Here is a 4,465-nt window from a genome sequence, read left to right as displayed (position 1 = left end):
TGGGCTAGCTAACCAATCAGAGCCCATCGCTTATTTCTGAGGGCGGGGCTTCATAAAAACAGGAAAAGATCAGCCCGTTTCTCAGAGAAGGGACAGAGCTGTGTGGAATAAAGGTAAATTATGTGAAAAATAATGCGTTTTTTTTTAAACGAAACATTAACACGTTAGACTGCACCCCATAAACACAATCAAGCCTAGAAAAAACCCAGTGAACCACCCCTTTAACTAAAGCAAGCGGCTGCTGCGTACATGGTTTGGCATGGCAGAATGCCAGCAAAGAGCTCTGCATTTATAATCTCTAAAATACATCTCAGTTCATCGCAATCTCACAAATCTCTGTTATAACACAATAAATATATGAATAATGAATCATCCATAATGTCTACAATTCGTGTGTTATAATGAAAGGATTCGTGAGCACGCAAATTTCAGCACTGCATTGCTCAACGCTGCAAACACGTGTTATAGCCTAAATAGAAATTCTGTATACGCTTGCACCTGTTAATCGTTTATATTTTATATTAGTTCATGTTGCTTTTGTGCAATAGATGAATAACAATTTATTTGTTTTAGGTATTTTATGTTTAAATATTTCTATTTTGCGGGAGTCCTGCATCCCGCACACACATGAGTCAAGTCTTGTCCCGCGCCGCACTCTGTTGCGTAGGGTCTCGCGGGAGAGCAGGTCTCTAATCCACTGGCACTTGACTCGACAGTGCATGAGCTACATCCTTTTTACAATCTAGATTAGAAATCACTGCATTCTGTCAGCAATGTAACGCGGCAGTAACGTATAGACCCCTCGGCTTGTAACTATACTCTTAATTACTATTTTGAAAATTATAACGCGTTAAATTACTCCGTTACTAAAAAAGTAATCAAATTACAGTTACTAAGTAATGCGTTACTGCCCAACACTGTTAACAGGTTGTTCTCTTTGCTTTGAATACCAAGGAGCTAAGGTTAACATGGTTTAAAATAGTAGATATTTGCTTGGCTCTGTTTAAAGTTAGGGGTTCAAAGTCTGTCTCATGTACTGAATCGTGTCTGGCCACACAGTTATAGCTTTCATAGTGTTTTTGTAGAATAGATGCTCAGTAGGAGTTCATCCAAGTGAGATAAGATGCATTGAAGCGCATGTAATTAGAAATAAATAACAGTATTTGAAGAGAGATTAAACATAATGGCTGATTACATTTTATACGTTGTTGATTGATTGGTATTTGCATTGCATATTTTCCTTCTTTGCTTTTAAGGTTGTTTTTATAGTTTTTTATGAACTTTAAATATGGAATATTTTTGGATTTTGTACTATGTAGACATACTGTAACGTCTGTCCAGATCATTTAAGGAAATAAACATGGATCAGAAATGTTCAGTGATGATAATAACTAAATAAATGGCTAATTTATGGCTTGTCATTAAGGAAATATTCCAGTATCTTTAAAAAAGGGTTGTGGTGAGGCTCTTACAATAGAAATTAACAGGGCCAATTTAAAAAAAAAAAAATTGATATGCAGAAATCATATAAAGAAAGCTTATTATAATAATAAAAATAACACATATCTGTGAAAACATACTATTTGAGTTGTAGACCTGTTTAAATCATTTTAAATCATATATCAATGTCAAAGCAGGATTCAGCAACTAAGCCTACGTTGATGAGCCTTTGTGCTTAGAGGTTAGCCAATCATAGCTCAAGTCATACTAAAAGTCTCAAAGGGGTACAGCAGCAACCAACTGAAAGGTACCAGCTTTTTTCAGGGTCAGAAAGAAGGTGGAAAATGGTAGCGCAAAACTAAATTACAGCTGTTTTTGCTGCAAAGAAACCTTGTCTAACACTATAAGTGGACTTTGGGGGAAAAAAGTGTAGAATATAGACCCTTCATTACATTTATGAACCAGAAAGTTTTATATTTCTCATTTTACCGATGTGAACTTCTAAAAGTTCTGCCTTGCAGTTTAATGGTCTTATTTACTGCATTAATAACTCTACCCAAACCTCATACCTGTCAGGTAAAAGTGATTCAGTGCTGGTCTCTACAACTTTGCAAGCAGCTTGTAACCTAGCAGATGATTGCTCTGACCTACTGCCCTGTTCACTGGAGGCCTCTAATCGCTTTCAGGCTGATTACCTGTCCCCTGAGACCACCGGAGACATCAACTTGTGAGAGCCCTTGGCATCATCATTTCTCCCTCAAGAGCTTTTACCAACAAACTAGCATGAAGTATGAGCACCTGATAACCTCTAAGCCTTTAAAAAAGAGGAGATACCTGTGGAAAATTGAGGAGGAACAGCACAGGAACCTAAAACACAGTTCAATAACTTTTGAAGTTCATGCAGCTTTATGGAGCCATAAACAAAACTGAGGTAAACAGAGTGGCGTCTGGGGCAAATTACATAGAAATCCACACATAAATTGGCTGTAAATTATTAATAATAATTTGTAATAACGCCGTCTTGAGAAACCTCAGATAGATGGGTGGCACGATCGCTGCATGAGAAATTTGTGATGGGAACAGATTCGCATGACTGGTAATGAGGACTTGCGGAAAATGATGACATTCTACCTAAAGGCATTTAACGGCCTGAATGTCTGTCTTCCACCGGGCTGTAATGAGCCCAACATCCGTAAAGCTCAATTTGTAATGGTGCAAATTCTCTATTAGCCTGTCTGCCTCTCCGACAACCTGGTAACCTTCACAATGTGTTATGAGGAATTGGAACAAGGTTATTAGCAGGTGATATCTAATGCAGACGTTTCTGGGTGACAACATGCAAATTGCACAGTACAGCTGTTTGTTGCAGATAAATGAGTCCGTTTTGGACTATATTTATAAAAGATGTTAGATGCAAACCAATTTTTATTGTGTTTTTTTAGGGATGCATGATATTATTGGACCAATATCGGAATCGGCCGATAATGGCTTTAAATGTGAATATCGTCATTGGCCTGATATGAAAAATTATGACGATATGTCTTGTCGATAAGAGGAATATATTAACTCACATGTGCTCAGGGTGTGCTAGCGATTAGATCATGTCAGCAGTGCAATTAGATCACGTTAGCATTGTGGCTCATTCTGGAAGCAAAGTTTTGCCTGAATGGTGATTGGATTCACTGTTTTGATCGCTGCATTTAAACTGAGAATGCACGTACAGAATGACACGTTCGGTGTGTGATAGAGTAAACAGTAATAGCACGTGCAGCAGCGGCAGCCTCCCCCGGGTCCTAATGCCTGCTCAGTATGGAGTTCCATAGGGGGCGCTGTTGGCCTACTTCTAATAAAATGAAAGCAAAATACACGAATAATATTTAGACTGTTTCTGATTAAATAAAGCAGTAATTGATGCCATAAAATCATGAGTATGTTTTGATTTAAAGGTCAGAAGCTATAGTTTGCATGAACAACAACAAAAAAAAATCACAAACATGACACTTAAATTAAATAATTATATATTATGATTTATTCATTAAAGTGTAATATGTTATATTTTTTAAACAAATTATGAGCTTTAAAAGATTTTCAGAATTTTTACATCTTTTTTGCTTTAGACCATTTAACAAATGTTAAATCATAAAATAAAATGTTAAGGTTACCACTGCATCTTTCTGGGAAAAAAAATGCAGTAATTAATATATAGTTTTAATATATAGCCCTATAACCCTATAGTTATTTTCAAATCTTCAATGTACTGTCATTATAAAAGAACTTTATTATTGTTTATTTAATTCCAACAAATAAGTTCTTGTTAAAAACTAACCAAAATTAAAATAATTATATATCGGTATCGGCATTGGCTATCGGCCAAAATGAGTTGAAAATTATCGGCATATCGGATATCGGCAAAAATCCAATATCGTGCATCCCTAGTTTTTTTGTTTATGATTTGTGACCCTGGACCACAAAACCAGTCATAAGTGTCAATTTTTCGAAATTGAGATTTATACATCATCCGAAAGCTGAATAAATAAGCTTAGTTTTTTGCTACAAATATACCCCAGCGACTTAAGACTGGTTTTGTGGTCCAGGGTCACATTTGATACTGATTTGACTATGTCTGAGGACCAACCAGACAGGTTTTCCTGGGTCCTTTGAGGAATGGGTATGATATTTTAGTGTGGCCCAGTCTTAAAGGTCCCATATTGTCAAAACTGAAATTTCCTGGCTTTTTTCACGATTACTGAGGTCTAGGGGCTATTTAACTAAGTTTCAAAACAGTCAGTCCACAGTAAAATGCACACAGCCTGCATAAAGTTCTAGCTATTTTTCACGAACCGTTGTGACTTCCGTAAAAAGTTGACGTCAGAACTACACAGTCTATACAATTACAAATGATTATATATAAATCGTCAGTTTGTTGTTTTATACACATGCACACAGACATGATTTCATACATGACATAGTCGTGAGATGCAAGAAACATAGACATATGGCAAGAAATCTGTAGAGCCCACCACAA

Source organism: Sinocyclocheilus anshuiensis, unplaced genomic scaffold (assembly GCF_001515605.1).
Source record: "Sinocyclocheilus anshuiensis isolate Anshui unplaced genomic scaffold, SAMN03320099.WGS_v1.1 scaffold222, whole genome shotgun sequence".
In the NCBI taxonomy this organism is placed as follows: domain Eukaryota; kingdom Metazoa; phylum Chordata; class Actinopteri; order Cypriniformes; family Cyprinidae; genus Sinocyclocheilus; species Sinocyclocheilus anshuiensis.
Note: the sequence above shows the minus strand (reverse complement) of the source record.